Source organism: Falco cherrug, chromosome 1 (genome assembly GCF_023634085.1).
Source record: "Falco cherrug isolate bFalChe1 chromosome 1, bFalChe1.pri, whole genome shotgun sequence".
Taxonomy (NCBI): Eukaryota; Metazoa; Chordata; class Aves; order Falconiformes; family Falconidae; genus Falco; species Falco cherrug.
Genome location: NC_073697.1, coordinates 89594245 through 89611977, shown reverse-complemented (window position 1 = coordinate 89611977; position 17733 = coordinate 89594245).

Sequence of the window (17733 nt, the reverse complement as noted above, 5' to 3'; positions counted from 1 at the left end):
TGGCCTGGAAGACCCCTCACATCTCTGACATCCTGGGATCTGTCATCTTGGCAATAAGAGGAAATGTTTACAGCTGCGTACTGAACTCAAGGTAGAGCACCATATTTGCCCAAACCACTCCAGCGTCAGGAAGAGTGTGTTACATAGCAGGACCTGAACGGTCCGTGACTGGACCATGAAACAAATTTGCCAGCTGTGACTGGGACATCCCAGCCTGCTGGCTCGCCTACCTCAGACCTCCTGGTAAGATCATCACGATTTCAGATGTCCCTCCTGTTCTGCCACTGACACTCAGGCTGAGCTAGCCCAGCCTGATGTCAGCCAAATTAGTCTAGAAATCGAGGTAGTGAATCTAGATGCGGCTGTGGTGTCCCTTAAACCAATTCTGAGCAATTCTGACAGGATGAAGCAGGAACAATTTCCAGCTTTTTCCAGCTGGCAACTACTAAATATATGTGTGAGTAGGTTAGTGAAAGTCTGTATGATCCAGGAGTATTTGGAATTGGGAAGTGATGAAATGAAAGTTCACCAGATAACCATCAATTACTGGTCATTCCCTCTTTTGGTTCATTTTGCAGCTGGGCTAGAGGCCTTGCTGGAGGTCCCCCATTTGTGGAGAGGTGCTGGCACCCTGGTGCTCTGGGGCCAGCTGTGCCTGAGCTGTTCAACCAACTGTGTAATTGAAAAGCTTTTTGATTTTTTTCCCTCCTTTCACAAACACTGTTCGTTTTGTTCTGCAGCATCAAAGGCCAGGAGCTCTGAGGAACAATGGGTGTCTGCAGGAGCCCAAAGGGGGAACAATGGCTGTACCTGGCCCCAGAAAGAAAGCAAGTACTTGAAAGAACAGAGAGAACTTCCAGTTTAACAACACAATTGGCCTGATTTGGAAATCTCTGCTCAAAGATCCACACCTTGGCTTAGTCACCTAGAGAAACCTTTGCAGGGCTTTTGCTGAGGTCTGAGAGCTGTCTGAGGATAACATAGCTCAATAGTGTAATAATTACTGCAGCAGTGGGGAACTGATGACATTTCTGGGTGGTTTAGTAGGATGGGGCTGTGGAGGATGGTGCTTTCCCTACTAATGGGTGGATAACATTTTTGACTAAAAAGCTTTTCACAGTATTTAAAGCAGCAGGATCTTCCTTGTCATTTCTGCCCTCAAACAGGAAGCCTTTACTGCTAAGAATAGTATGTACAAGTGCCTGCTATGCTCTTGACCAGCATGTGTTTCAGGGAGAAGTATCAGAGAGTTAAAAGCTCTGAGCACCTTTTCTGAGGCCCTGTGGACCTCACAATTTATTTTCACAGGGAAGATTCTCACTGCCTTGCACTTGACTGAAGCAGCCAAATGAGTGAGGTTCCCCATGTGTTCATTCAGGGAAGGGAGACAGGCTTCTGCCAGCTCAAGAGAGATCCTGGGAGGAATCCACCTCTGTGATCCTGGAAATAAGCACCTCAGGTTAAATGATGCAACTCACCGAAGGTCAAAGGTCAGAGTCTCGCTGCATTCCTCCCTGACTTCCCAATCTCCTCTTCAGTGCTGTTCTGAGAAGAAAGGGGGGCACTTCTGGATGTTGGAGATGTTTCCTCAGAAGTGACGCCGTGGATGGAACTGTTGGATGGTTTTGGCTTTAAGATGTGCCACTTACAAACACTGTTTTTTTCTCTGTTGTGTGACTCTAGTAGTCACAGATGAGATCCTACAGAGTGACTGGAAAGTACTACCCAGATCTCAGAAAATCAGAAATTTGTTTCAAGAATTGGAGACCTTGCAACACATCAGAGAAGGTGTAAGGTCTAAGACAAATTTGGCTCTGAGAATAACACGGTGATTTTTCAGCAAGTGAAAGGGAAGGACTGGGAAAAGAGCTTTTCAGTCTGCAAGTTCAGAATAAACTGTGCAAAGATGAGGTTATCTGGAGTGCAGATCCATACTGTGTGGTCTGAGCCTGTTGCACTGAACTCCAAACCTGGGACTGTGGTTTTTGGGAGTATCCAGCTGCAATCCAGAGAGGTGACTGCAACTTCTACAGAGCCCAGGGCAGTCTTTAAACCTGCAAGCTCAAGCTTGGACACTGACAGTACTGGAGCTGCAATCACTCAGGCTTTGTTTGCCAAAGATTTACCCATAGCCCTAGGCAGCTCTGATGTTTTGCCTTACCTGAGGCAAGGACATTAGATAACAGCTCATAATGACAGTGAAGCAAATCCAAGTGCATGGGGTATCTTGCTGCTTCAGCTGTTGATGAGGTCATAGGGATGTCTTTTTGGCTGGTATTAGTCCAGGATATTACTTCTAAATGGGAGTTAGGCATATCTCAGTTGGAAACTTCATGTTAATGGAGAACTTGCAGCTGCATCATTTGGGCATTTGGCATCATCTGCGCTGTGAAAGTTTGTGCCTGAGCTTGGGGGTTCCCAGGGATGCAAGGCTCTTGTGCAGTGTGGTGATTGCATCCAGGAAAAGTCCTAATAAAGAGAACTGAGCAGCCTGGATCAGTCCTACAAAGAATGCAAAACAAGCCTGGGCCATCTCGGGGTAAGCTGCACTCATGGTGCCTCTTGAACCCATGTCCTGTTATTGTTGGTGTGGAACGTGAGGGACTGGGCCAATGAAAATAAGGAAGGTGGCTTGACAGACACAGATTTTATCTTTTGAGATTCGTCATGACCTTTCTAGTGTATAATAAATAAAGTTGACTCAGGAATTGGCAAGTGCACTATAACATGCAGTCCTGGTGTTGGGACTCGGCAGAATGTTCTGCTTAGCAATGCACTCTGTTAGCTCTGTTTGCCAAGTTCCTGTTTTGGAGGTGTGCTGAAGGGCTGAACAGTGGCAGATGCTGAAGCCTTCTGCAGGGCAGGTGCACTGGACCCAGCATCTCTGACCATGCTGATCCAGGCTGGATGAAGGTCATTTTGAATCCATGCTGATATAACCTTTTACCACTGGGCCATAAAAAGAAATGTCTTGCAAAGGAAGAATATTGTTTGCAGTGGTGTGAATCTTGGGGCAAAGAGGACTCCCATTTTTTCACATTACTGCATTACCCATCAAGCGTTTAAGTCAGCATTGAACAGTATTGCTTCCTGCAATAATGTCTTTTGAGCAGCCTTGCCATGCACCCCGGATCCTATGATATTAAACAATTCCATCATCCAGAGGATGTGGCCAATTTTGCAGTTGACAGGAATGGTAGCTCTGAGACTTTGCTGCTGCCAAGTGAATCCCTGCCATACCATCTCTTCTGTCAACCATGATTGTGAGCAATTGCAGCCAGGTTTTCTGAGCTAGCCCTGGTGGCAGGGGCTGTGATATTTGCAGACAACTGGGAATCATGTGCTGCTGAATCGAAGCTGTTCGGTGATGGTAACACATCAGATTGTGAAGTTATTCTGCAGAGCCAAAAGGTGCTGGGCAGAAGAGGTCTAATGTTTGCCTTCCCAGTCCCTGAGAGGCTACGAGCTGCAGTTAATGTCACAAAGGTTATGGCAGATTCAAAGGCAGAGTCTCAAAAGCAGAGCACCCAGCACTGGCACTGGGGTGCTGGGCTACATGAGCACTCAGCACCTTAAAGGACAGCTGTCTGCCTTGTTTCTGAGGTGCCTGCCATTTGGGAGCAGTCCAGTATTCCAAGTGTTTCCTGCCTTTCTTTATATTCATGCCAAAAGCACTAACAGAATAGGGTGGAGACAAAACTCTCAGACCCTCCTCAAGATCCTCCTCTAATTCCAGAAGGATCAAAATGCTAAAGGTTGCATTAGAAAAACAGAAACAGTCTTTTCTCCCACCATTGGTAACTCAATGCCACCACTAAAGCTGAGAGTCAGCTGCTTGTTCTACAGCTGCGCCCTTTCTGAATTCATGAGAAATAGCATTTTGATTTCCTTCCAGAGGAAATACACAGTAATATCTCTAACTTGCACTGAGGCCTTCCAGTCTGCAGAACTAACCCATGGAACATTCATCTGTAACTAAATTAAACCCAAGATCCCTTATTCCTTATGGTTGAGCCAGCCCTCGGGAGCTGGGCTTTTAATCAGAAACCTGTATAGCTTGCTTTCTCTGAGCACTTGTTTCCTATGCAAGTTCCCTCCCATCCTAAGTTCTACATTTGCAGATGATCCCTCCATTCCTGCCATGTTCCAGAATCGGGAGTTTATCTGAGATGCATGGGGCTGGCTGTCCCTTTCCCTGGTTCAGCAGTACCTGGAATTTCAAAAGAACTGTAGCAACATCATTCCTGTAGATTTTTCCCTGTGTGGTTGGTGGGAGGGATGTGCTCTCTGTACGCTAACAGCAGTCTCCAATTCCCTTGCAGGAGGATTGCCATGAGTGTTTGATTTGGAAGCACTATGTGGGACATAGGATCCTCCCAGGGAGAGTTCAATGCTTTCTTCCCATCAAAAGCATGAGGCTGCATCCTGGGGTCAGGATGTCAGTGACATGTCAATGACATTGAATGCTGAAGCCTGTGTGTCAGTCAGATCTTGGAAGAGGTTGCGCTTTGCTGCACAGACACGTTCGCTCTCTCTCAATGGAGGTCCTTGTGGATGTAGCCATGAATTTGGTGTTTTCCAGGTGGCTGTGTTCTCTCTATGCTGGATGAATCCTGGTGCTGTAAAACAAGTGTCCCTGTTCTGTTTCCTAAACTGATGCATCTGCTGATGTCAGCTTCCAGGTAAGATGCACAGGAACCTGCTCTCTCTCTGCATCTGTTGCCTTTGGCCTCTGCTAGTAGTCGGGTATCCTAAGGAAACTAGACATGACCTAAGGCTATTTTTTTTTTTTTGCTAATCCTTGGTTAGCATTGCAGATGGAGAAGTAATGGCAGTTTTCCAGCAGGTGAGACCCTCCAGGCCAGCTAGCCAGACAAGAAAAATAAACACAGGAAATAGCATCCATGCAATAAGATATCAGAGAAAGGAGAGGCTGGGAGAGCTTTCTGCTGCGTGTATAGGGGGGAAGCACAGAGCCTGGAGCACTCTCTTAGCAGGAGCAATCAGATGTTGTTAACACAAAGGGAGGGGTTAGTGCCTGGACAGAGAGGAAAGGAGAGAAAATGAGGTTTCTGCTTTGCCCAGACAGAGGAGGAGTTGCTCTCTAGGGTACAGGGTCTGTGGATGAGTTAGTGCTTTGCTCAGGGCAGAGGCTCTGATTAGCTCTGCTCCACCTGGTTGTTTCTTCATCTCAAAAGCAGTTCTGATGGTCTCTGTGTTGATGGAAACTTTGCTTTGTCTCACCTGTGAAACTAATTCCCTGAACTCCTCCTCTTGGCCTCTGCTTTGTGTCCCATCCCTCCGGATCCTGGGCTTATCAGAGCCTCCACATTGCTCAGAGTCTATCCCTGATAATGGGGCTGGATAGTATTGTGGCAAGGCATCTGCTGGCTCCATCAGTCTGCTCAGCAAGACAGAGAAGCCACCTGTGGTGCCCAAAATAGCCTCTGCCTGGGCAGTGCAATCCAAATGGTGTTGATAGCAGGGGGGGATTCCCATGCCTCATGAAGAGGCTTTTGTTGGGAGGATCTAAGCTGAGCTCCAGGCCTTGCCAGCTGTGGAGAGGAGCAGATGAATCTGCAGTATAAAAATAGATCGAAGCAGACTTGTTCTGCCTCTTTTCTTCAGCAGCTCAAAGCACAGTCCCAGAGGTGCCTGGTCAGCAGAACCAGAGCAGAGAACTGGGTGCTTTGCAGCTGCCAGTCTGCCTGGAGCCCATTAACTATTGTCAGAGACAGGAATTTATCTCTGTTCAGTGCTATTTGCCTTACAGCTGCTGTGGACAATCTTGTTTGCTCACAGCTGTTGGCAGCATGCTACATCCCATTTCCCTGGGGCAAAACAAGCAGGAGAATGGGGCATTTCTGTGAGACACCGTGTTCCTATACTCTGCTATACTTTGCTGTGTTCCTATACTCTGCTATACCTTGCTTCAAGAAGCAGAGGTATTTGTGCCTGTGTCCTCTGGATAAGATCTCTGTACAGCACCTAAGGAAATGTGCTGAAGACATGCACCTCATGGGCAGTTTCAACTAGCTGATTGGTAGGTTTTGCAGCAGTCAAGACCACTGTGTATTGCACATCGAAATCTATCGGCTACAGGTAGTGCTATGACTTTTGCTGTTCCTCCAAGTGACTTGGCTGTTCATTCCAATGCCATAAGTTCATACCAAAGCTCTGAGGTTAAAACACCCTCCAAAAGCATCTAAGGCTCATTGTCCTTGGTATCTCATGAAAATGAGAAGATGAAAATGAGATGTCCCCTGTGGGTACCTCCTTGCCCAGTTGTTCATCCCAGCACTTTTCATCTAGGGTTAGAAAATTTTCAGCTCTAAAATATGGTGGGTTTTGTGCACAAAAGCAACTGCAAGGCTGCAACAGTACTCACAACAGAGCAGGCAGGATGTGGTCCCTTTGCATTGCACCTCCAGAGTACTACCAGCCCATCAGGCCTGAGACATGTGTTTGCATAAAAACCCCTTCTCAGCTGGCATCCTCCCTCATCCCCTCCTGCTAACTGAATAAGGATCACATAGATGTTTCCTGAATGGGCTTTCTTAAGGCACTAATTTGATAGAGGGCATCTTCCTGTAATGAATGTTCCTGAAGTAAGTTAATTGAAGGTGAATTTGCATGGCTGGGTGGGGGGAACAGGGCAGAACTGCTGGCAGAGATTGAGAGGAATAGAAGAAAACCCTTTTGTTCCTGTGAGTTCCAAGTGTGTTGTGTCTGTTTACACTCCCTGTCTCCCCAGCTTCTACTTCAACCTATAGTGCTGTGTTTTGAAGGTGGCTGCACTTTTCCTTTCCTTCTCTCTTTTTTTGGGGGTATTTTTTTTATTTAATCTTGTGCATTTGTTCTGCTGCTTTTTCTTTTTGTTTTGTTTGGTTTCTTTGCTGATTTCTTTCCCTCTGTTCTGTTTTCCTGCTTCCTGAAAAACCGCATGCTACGGTGTGTGAGGGAGAGGGACTGAGGCTGGCCATACTTTTCTACACTGGCATCCCAGGATATATTAGTTGATTCCCTACTATTTCTTTGAGGGAATCATATAGGAGCAAGAAGGGAAGAGAGAGCAAAGAATTGCACCATTGGGAGAAACCAGGTCACAGACTGAGAAGCTGGGTGAGGAGGTGGTGTGCAGGCAAGCAGGGCCCTTCTGATGAGAAATTTCCGAGAGGCTGCAGATGACAGCTGTGGGGATGACTGCTCTTTCGCTTGAGTCCATGCTCCTATTTGTGCTTGACACTTCTCAAGTGCCGTTGAGGTAGTCTCACTTTTTGACTCAGACGCTGTCTTTTTCTTTGTACCAGGGGAGTCTGACACTCCCTGGGGGAGTAAAAGCTTTGTAACCTTTGCCTTCTTGCCCTCTTCTTTCTTACCTTTCCCCTAAAAATCACATCCTAAAAGATCTGCTCTGCCACCAGCTTTAAAGCACTTACTGGCCCTTGCTAACAGGTTCCTCACTGGCTGCCTTCTCCATGCTCCGTTCCAGCTGCTCTCTGGTGCAGCTCTGCCCATCCCATCAGCACGTGCCAGTCTCAGTAGAAATTTGTTTCCCAAAGTCACCCTGACTGACTGAGTGCTCAGAAGATGGCTTCATCCTAGGTTTCCAGGTGCTACCACAAATTAAATCTTCAGTACATGCACTTTTCCATTACACAGGCAGTTTGTTTTACCAAGGGAGGAGACAATGCTGCTGTTCAAGTGGAGGGAAGGCCTCCAGCTTGGCTCCTTCTGTGATAGTTTCTCTTCAGGAATATCTTCCTTGATCACAGACCCCAGTGGTCTTGTTTGGTGCTGAGAGTCAGGAAATAGCAGCAGCACCGAGTCTTTCCACTTATTTACAGCATTTCCTTCTGCTTGCTGGGGGAGCAGAAAAGGGCTGTCTAAAGGGCTTATTTTTTTTCTGAGCAAGTTGGATTTGCAGAGTAGAGGCAATTGCTGTTGCTCTAATTCGGGAAGCACATGGTGGGGAAAAGGTAACTTCTGGAGCCTGGGGATTTTTTTCCTCACAGATCTAGAAAACCCTGGGTTGTCAGAACTGCAGACAACAAACCACCGGTAATGTGCCAGTAAATAGACTAGGAAGCATCTGCCTTCCATTTCAATAGTGTAGACTTGACATTTCACCCCTGACTGTTTCTTTCTTTAGCTCCTTAATGTTTGGTATTTTCAGCAACTAACTTCATGGGATTCAGCTCATAAAATGGCTGTCTGGTCTCTAGTGACTGTTTCAAGAGGTCTTCATGGGGGAGCTCAGTGTTGCCCCCACGTTCAAAAGCTGGAGGCTGTCAGGATGCAGAGGTGGGAGGGAGCCTTCATGAAGATTTCCAGCAGCACAGCAGAAAAGGTGGGACCAAGACTAGTGGCTCCAGCAGTCCAGTCCAGACCTCACTTCCATCTCCACATCCTCAGTGAAACTCTAGATACTACCAGAATCTGGAGTAAATGCACGTTTTAATCACTGTGTTTTGTACCTGATGCTCTTGGTGCAGGCTGTTAATGGCCAGGCTGGGGAAGCAACCTCCAAAACACAGCCTTCTTAAGCCCCAGGTTTGGGTATCTAACTTAGTGTAATAATTTACCAGCATTTGTACCACAAGTGTAGCATGTGTATAGTTGTACCTCCATTTTTCCTGATGATCACTAAGGGTCATTTTTACTTTTACTTTTAGTTGTTGAACTCGGGGCAGGGTGCTGGAGCTGGAGAACAGGGAACAGTGAATGCTCCCTCCGCTGTCTGTGGGCTTTCAGGTTCCCAGCTAATTCGGTCCCCACTCAGATTAAATGTTTTGCCAGCATGGAGATGGCATTGGAAACTGTTCAGCCTATAGATGACTCTGTAAAGGACCAATATAAAATATCAAAATAGCAGCTGTAACACAATTGATCCTTTGGTGTGGTATTTCAGTTAGGTGCCCCCCCTTGATGGGTGAGCAGCTCTGGTCAGGAGCAACAAGACTTTCTCGCTATGGCTGTTTGCTGGCCTGGAAACTCATAAAAAGTGCTATTTTTCTTCACCTCAGTTAAACTGCTAACGTGTCACAGCATGCACAAGACAGGAAGGCTCAATAAACCCAAAGGGCTCGTTATTAAACAAGGTAAGTTATCTTAAGAAGCCAGGTGTTAGATGGTTTTCAGTGCTTCCCTCTGTTGTTTGTCAAGGATCAGACAGTGAGGTGATGTGGCAGAACAGTCCATAGCATGAATGGGAAACACAGTGTTCTAGTTCTCTTTAAAGGCCCCAAAATAGCTGCTTTGGTGCTTCCTGTGCCTGGTTGATGCTGAACCATCAAAGAGAATTTTTCTGTGGGTTAAATTGAGCTCTCTGCATTTAAGAAGGCAAATGATCTTCTTAAATATTTCTTTTGCTTATAAGTTTGGCCCTTGCTTTGCTAGTAGCTGTACACATTGAACAAGTTCAAAAAATACAGTGTAAAAAAATGTAGAAATAAGACAAAAGAGTAGCAGAAACAACAAGCACCAATTTGATCGTGTGTCTGAGTTCATCTAGACCATATGGAAGATGTGAATTTTAAGCAGGCACCTGAGACACAAAATAGTAGTCATTAGAGGTTTAGTTTGAGTGTATGAAAGTGAGAATATACTTCTAGATCAAGCATACGTGGGTGAGGGAAAGTGAATCACTGGCAAGTCAGAAGTAGGAGGGGTGAGTGGGATCTAGTGGTCTGAACTGGGAAGGGTTGTTGCCTGGGACATTAATATTTTGTCTAATGTATAAGGAAATGGAAAGGTGAAGAAAGGCCACAGGCATATTAATTATTTGCAAACTGCACTGTGTTATCTTGCTCTCTGCCCAGTTTTAGCCATTGTTTGGTGCAGGCAGCAATACATGTGCATGCTACATCGTCCGTCTTCATGATAGCTGGGTTAAATTGCACAATCTTTATGAATACCATTTGCAGGCAATTCATATTGCTGCTCTCAGCCTTTGTCCAGAAATCTGTGGCTCCAGGGTCTGGGCACTAACATTTTGAAACTGTGGTCAGTCAGAGAATATTTTTATGCTGCTGCTTCTCTCACCTTTTTAGGCCATCATTCTGCTAAATCGCTGTAAGTAAGCGTTCTTCTAGGACTGGTAATTCAAGATTTTGTGATTCAACATGACCAGAGAATGTTCTTTGTACCTGTAACCAGTGAGAAATCCTTCCACTAAGATTTTGCTTCTAGCCTTGGGGAGAACTTCCACACTGAAAACTACAGCTCTGAGTACATAAAGCTTCCCAAGTAGTTTGGTAGTGGTTTTTAAAGAGGGCTTGCTTATGGTGGAAAATTACACTGTGTTAGAAGGAAGTTTTAAAGGCCTGTAATAGTTAACATGAAATTAAGCACATAACATGAGCAGAGATGCATGACCAACAGATGTGATAGTGTATTATATTTTTGTACACTGAATGCAAGGTCCAAGTGAATCTTCAAGTGTTGCAATTCCTCAGGACCACAGCCTAACTTGATGTTGTTTTGCAGAACTGAACAGCCTTTTGGTGTAATTGCTTCTTCCCTCCCAAAGCCTGAACATCTGGATTTGTGGTGACAAAAGCAACCCAGCGAGGAAGGAAATGAAAAATGGTACCCCTGTGTATTAGAAAAGAGTCTGAGTATGGTCTGAGTCACAGCATATGTAAGAGACACTCTGGCATCCCCCAACTATCCCATCCCACAATAACAGTACTACTGCTGCTCTCCTCTGTTGGGAACTGCTGCTCACAGTGACTGCTTCTCAGCATAAACATCATTAAAAGCCTCTCTGCTATCATCTGTAAATGTTGATCCACCAGCCACTCTCAATGGGAACTACTGATACTTACCTCTACCATTCTGCCCTAATGTTCAGTTTGTCCATTAACTTTCTATGTTTTAGTGCATGTCTGTTAATTTTCACTTACCACTGCCCACCTCTCTGGGGAGGATGTACCACCCTTGTGTTAAAAGATCGTAAAATCCTGTAGCTGGAGGGGATGCAGCAGTGATAGAAATGAACACTATCTTCCTGAGACAATTATGAATTTTGGTGCCTCTTGAAGGAGCTGTATGGACCTTACTTGCACATCTTCACATCTGCTTGAAGTGCCTGATAATGCTCTGCTATGTCAGGGTAAGGAGGGGAAGGTGGATGTGTAGGTAAGCATATATGTGCTTTTCACTGATTTTTCTGATTAACACAGGAGGAGGAGGAGGAGGCTGTGCTAGGCGGGCTTCCCAGGGTACAGCCTGGCTTGATGGAGACTTTTAAAAATTATTTTATTCAGTTCCTGGAACTGAGCTGGTGCTGGTGGTTGTCATTATGCCAGCACCATCAGAGGAACTGAACAGAGTGTTAACATGTTTGTGAGTGACATGCTTGTGACTGCTTCTCCTTATGGAACAAAAGATGTAAAAGGTGAGTAAGCAGGTAGTAAAACATGGATTTGAAGCATTTGCAGTCTTCCTTTTGCTCTGAAGACCGAATCAAGTACGGTAGGTACTGGGGGAAAATGTGCTGTAGCATTGCCTTTTGCCAAATACTGGGGTTTTTTTTCTGCTACCACTGAAAAATGGGGGGGGGGGGGGGGGGGGGGGAGGAAGTCTCCTTTATTGTCCCCAAGTAATGTGAATAGCCTGTCTGATCAGTTAGAGATTTGATTTGTTACGGAAACTCTGGGCTAGTGGTTTGTGGGATAACGTGCTATCCCAGCTTTTTATCCCTGCATTCCCCATATCCATCATACACCTCTGCCACACTTACTTATTCCCTGCTCCCCTTTTTCTTACACCTGTGAGTGGACAATGTCTTGCAGATGATCTGTCCAGGGAGCATGTGTTATATTTCCCCCTGTTCACATAATTCTGGGGATGTTTGTTCCCTCACCAGGTATTTCTGGGATCCTGTGAAAATGTAAGGTATGAGGTAAGTGGGAATCTCTAGGCATGCAAATGAAGTGGGCTATGTATTGCTTCCAAAAACATTTCTTTCTTGCGTGTAAAAAGAAGGGTCCCTTGTTCAGGGTCTTTCTCACCCAGAGTTGCTTCTTGGAGAAAAGCAAGAGCTAGTGCTTGTATTGTTGCTAGTATTTTTGTTAAGTATTCCCCCAGGAGATCCTACATATCTTTGATGTAGGCTCATTTGTTTGTGTATTGCCTGCCTACATCCCTATCAGTAGTGCTTTCTCTCTCTCTCTCCTCCCGTTGCCTTCTACCCCTACCAGCTTTAAATGGCATCTTTTGAATAATCTTTGTTGACACAAGCTGCCTTAGTTGTAGTTGCTGCAGGGGTTGGGAAGGCTCCTCAAGCAAAGAATGTTCAGTCCTTGGGGTCATGGAAACCAGCCAGGAATTTCTGCTCTCCCATTCCCAGGGGCATGAGGAGCCTGCAGAGGAAAACCAAAGGTGACCATTTCCTCAGTTTAAATGTTGTTGACCTGAATTGGAGATGTTTTCCAAGACTTTTTAAGATCAAGAGAGCTGTTTTGGAGATAGGACTGATATCTTGATGGAGAAGAAGCGATCAATTCAAATTATAGAGTCTATAAAACAATATAGGAAATTTTCATTTGAAAAAAAGAGAAAGCACCAGGCACTGTCTCTTTCAAGCCTTTAGAGCTTTTTTGCCCCAACTTGATACATGTGTGTGGCTTGCTTAGTGACAGAGCTAGATATTAAATGGCCAGGTATCGTTTCATGCATATATGAACACAAAATATCAAGGTAGGCCAAAACATTAGCTGTATGCCATATGATCACTGAGGATAGTGTGTTACTCAGAAGGAGAAAGGAGGTGACAGTGGGACTAAAGCTGTCTGTTTTCTGTAAGACTGATATCTTAACAGCTCTCATGGGAGGAAGGACATGTTCAACCTAATAGGATAATGGAATAATATGTTGAACATATCAGCATTGACACAGACCATCTGGTGGCTGTAGACACAAATAACCTAAGGAAAACAAATTTGAAATGTTTCAGGAAATGGCTATATGCATGCAGTGCAGTGGGGGGGCCAGAGGGTGCTTTGTGTGTAAAAGAAAAAAAAGATAAAAGCCCCTCTCTTTGGCTGTGGGAGGAGTGTCTCACTCATTCCTGGAAAGGACTACATTCCATCCTTAATGATAGTCGAGGTTATAAATTTAGTACTGTCTTCTCTGGATGCACAGAACTCTGCACTGTGTGGTTGGATCAAAGGTCCAGTATGGAGTCTAGCTGGTAAGCTGAAAAATCCCCAAAACCAGACAAAAAACCTTCCTACAGTTACTGTTAGAAATTCTCTCAGAAATTACTGGTATGGTAACTATTGCTCAGAAGGAAAATTATTTCCATCAGTAGGCCCTCCACAGGACCTTCCCTTCCTTTTTTCTGCTGCCTTTGGGTTTCTAATCCATCTTCTTTTAGTCTCTGTCCAACTAGTTTAAATTGAGGTCTCCATAGACTGCTGTCCAGCAATGAAATGCTTAACATGGACTTTTTCTTTCTGTTTTGGTTTGTTTGGTTTGGTTTTTTTCCTTTCTTCATAAAGCCAGTCTTCGTGTTTTGGAGCCCAATGAGATACCTGGGTGGAAGGTAATTGCTCTTTTCCGAGCTTTGATTTCAGGCTCTCTGCAGACTTCAGCAGGCACTATTTCAGCTACTCCATTCTATTCACATGTGAATTATTTTCTCTGAAACTGTGAAAGAAATGTACTTTTCTTTCTAAAGTAAAACTCAGATTCTGAACTGGAGCATGTCAGGCAAACCACAGCCCGTTGGTGGATGAATGCATAACCATATAGGTAATACAATTCCTTCAGTGCCTCTCCCAAGTCAAGAGTTACATACGGTCTCTTCAGGCAGCATGCAGGTCTGGTCTGTGCTTACGAGCCAGCTGGCCAGATTTCAGTATGTTGTGTGACCACCGTAAGAGATGGCTCCAGGTTCACTCTGCTGTGGCTAGGAACAATGTGACACGAAAGACAGTGTCAGTGGTCTAAACGACTAACGAGCCTCTGAAAGAAGCCAAAGATACCTAAGATCTTGAAGAGGCCAGTCAGTCCTCCCTTCTCCCCTTGATCGTTGCAGATCCACTCTTGCCTTGGCACATGTGCTCTCCGTCTTTTAAAAGTCTTTAGCTCGTGCCATTATAAATCAGCAAGCATTCGTATGTGCTCAAGCAGAAGGATAGTAGAATGTGTTACAGTCTTCATAAATGCAGCTTCCTTCTTCATTTGCCAGCAGCATGTCTGCAGCAAGTATCACTTTCTTTTGCAAGAATGGCTTTGGTAAAAGGTACGCTGATGAGATATACTCCATTGACAAGTTATTTCTGGCACAGACAGAGCTGGAAGGAAGTCAGCATTACACACAGACACTCTTTGGCCTGGGAAGGTCTGAGAACTCTTTAAATACTTGGCTCAGAAATTACTCTTTTCGTTTTATCTAGGAGATTTTTGCTTTCCTGTTAAGTTAATTAAACTTCTGTTTTGTCTTCCTCATGCCCTTTTGCCAGCATCTAGCCTTTTCATGAAGGTACTAGTTCAATAACCATCATTTGGAGTGTCAAGCTTAGGTTACTACTGTTTGTTTGCCAAGTGCAGCTGCAACTGTCTGCCCAATTTCACATGTTGCTCTGAACCAGAGATGTTGGCCTTCACTACGCAAAAGTGTCCCTTCCATGAGCTGTCTGTAAGAGATGGCATGCTTTGTCATCTTCCCACTTTTCTGAAAAAAAAAAAAAAAAAAAAAAAAAGGCTTTATGTACTGGACAACTGCTTCTGATTGCAGTGGATTCTGCAGTTAAAGTGAAATATTACTGCTGGTTAGCGCCTTGTAAGAATATTTTCACTCTGGAATAAGAGTATATTGGTTAGAAATAAATTCTAAAGCAGATCAAATTATTTTGAAGCAGAAGTTTCCAGGCTGGGTGTCAATATAAGTCACTGTGTATAAAACCCCTGAATGCCTGAAAACTTGAGAGACAGTGCTCTTGAGTGTCTGGGGGTATGCATCAATTCACTGGAAAAATTCAACTTAAGGGCTGAAGCCTCCTTTCCCACTTCTTAGTACAAAACTGTGCTCCCCCATCACGTGGCAGCAGAGTGATCCCACAGATGCTCCCCTTTTTCTTCCCTGCCACCCAAATCACGCTGCAGCCCTAGTTAGTTCTGGTCTGTGGGAACCATGAGTGGAATAGCTATGGTGAGAGACTAACAGGGAAGCATCATAATAGGGAGAATGTTCTATCTTTGGGCCAGCCCACTCAATCGGCACTGGAGGTCAATTTTTGACAGTGCCTGTGTGTAGAGAGATCTAACAGGTTTTCCATAATCATCCTAGTGGTAGGAGTGGTCTCATCCTTTGTGAGAGACAGACCTTATTATAATTTCTTGGTTCACAGCTTGAATGCCTTCACAGAAACTCAAGATGTTGACTGTTAGTGGACATTGTTATTCCTTTTGTACTGCCCAGTGTGGAACTCAAGATGAATGTAGCCCTTTATTGCCTGCTGTGTGCAGGCTTTGACCTGCCTGAAGGCTATTCAGTGACTAACCTAAAAGTTACCCACTAGGCATCCAGTTCAGTGGGCAGGCTGTAGAAACAAACCTCTTCAACCTCCTTGTTGAGTTGCTTTGAATAACATCACGCCCGTACAACTGAGAGCCAGCATGGTGTAATAAGTCATTTAATACTACTTTGTCACTGGCCAAGCTGTTACCCAAAGCTGTCTCACCTAGAAGATAACGGGGTTTGTTTACCTGAAACAATTTACAGGTTTTTGCATTAAATAATTTATCCATGGGGTTTTTTTCCTTAAGGTCGATGTAAAGCTCCTGTATTCTGCATTTGGTTTTAACTCGGATGGTTCTTAGGTAGCTTTTTGGGATTACTTTACACTCAAATCCTTTATAGAGCTAAATGACTAAAAATCATCCTTTTCAGAATTTCAGATAAGTTCCCACTATTTGCTATATGATATGCCTATCAACCCTAGCAAATGTTTTTTCAAAGTTGATGGAATTCACATAGAGCTTCTACTCAGAGGCAAACTCCTTGAGGGTTGTCAGGTTAGCCGTGTGCTAAATTCAAGACCATCTTTCTCAAAATCAGATTATTCAATCCCAAATTAAATGCTCGCTAATTCCATTCTCTAACAATATTCTTACCAGGAATCTGACACTATAGAAACATCATGTTCCAGACTCTCCCTCATGTCTCCGTCCCTTATGCTTTGAAATTTCTAATTTCTGCAAGGATTGAAACAAAAGATCTTTTTCCTACTACAAGGGGAGAGACATCTTCCTCTTCCCAGATTATACCTAAAAATCATTCATTTTGTTATAGACTACTACACACTTTGATGAAGGATTAGAACACTCTATTTATAGTAGGTGCTTAAAGACCGGGCTTCCTGAACTCGTGGAAAACAAATGCGCCAGATTTTATTCTTTTGTTCTTTTAATAAACTGTCCGTGAGATTCTTCCCCTCCCCTCCTTTCCTGCTGGTTTACTTGCATTCTTACATGTTCAGTGTTTTTCTCTTTTGTCTTTGTTCCAGTTTATCAGCAATTTACACACAGTTGTTTCCCAGACTCTGTGATTTCAGCAGCAAAAATAACACTGACCTTTTGAGCCCATGAGCAATCTCGTTGGTGGTAATTTAGCAGAAAGTTACAGTAATGAACAAGAACGCTGCTCTTAAATGTTAGATCATGAATTTTATTTTATGAGTGTTTATTACTTCTTTAATGCACTTCCTGTGCAGCAGGGAGATAGCCATATTCCAGGGAAGAATGAAGGTTTTAATTGGCCAAAGTGGTCAATTTGTGAATCTCTTCTGGTTTAAAGACATATTTTCAGGTGTGATTTAGTCAAAGCAAGCAAGGAGAGTATTTCTAGCTAGAAAGGCAAAAGTGCTAACAACAGAAGGACTCTTCCAAAGGTACGTTAACTCTTGGAAAACTCTGAGCTCAGCTTGTCCTGTAGGAGGGAGGAGAAGGTGACTGAAAACTTACATTTCACTCCCCAGACTTGGGGCTAGTTAGGGACTGCTTTGGTCCCAGGCATGCCTGAGAGCAGACAAAATGTATTGTCAACAATAAACTTCCTCAGTTTTCAGCCACTTCCCCTCACCCAGCCTTCAGAATGGCAGGAAGCCAAAAACAGATAACACAAAGCCAACTATATGAGGTTTAGAATGTGGCTCTTCTACTCTATAGGTGATTGTACCCATGGCTTTTGCAGAGTCCATGGGAAAGGCAGGGAATCTAAAGGCAGACCAGAATTTTCCATTGATATCAAAATCCTCAACTTCACTTTGGCTTAAGTTTACGTACAGACCTATTTCTAAAACTGGTAAGAATACTTGTAAAGATGTAAGTAGAATTAGGAAAAGAGCTCTGTCTGTAACCAGTGTAAAGTCAGAACCGCTCCCCCTCCCCCCCCCACAAAAAAACCAAAAAACCCCCTGCAAAACCCAACAAAACACACACACACCAAGTTAAATATTATTAGCAAGAGGTCATGGTTTAAAGGATTAACTTTAAAACAGAGAATGCTGGTTTTCCTGCATGACAGTGCCCTTAAAGCTCATTTGTTTCAATGTATAAATCAAAGCAGAACAGAAAGGAAGTTTAGCAACTGCCTTCCTTCTTTTAGCTGTGTATTAAGTAACATGAAGTTAGTGTTTTATCTTCCCCCTCTATTTTAGACCTGTCTCTTCTCTTACAACTTTTATTATGTTAATTACCCTTCACTGCCTGTCTCTTAAA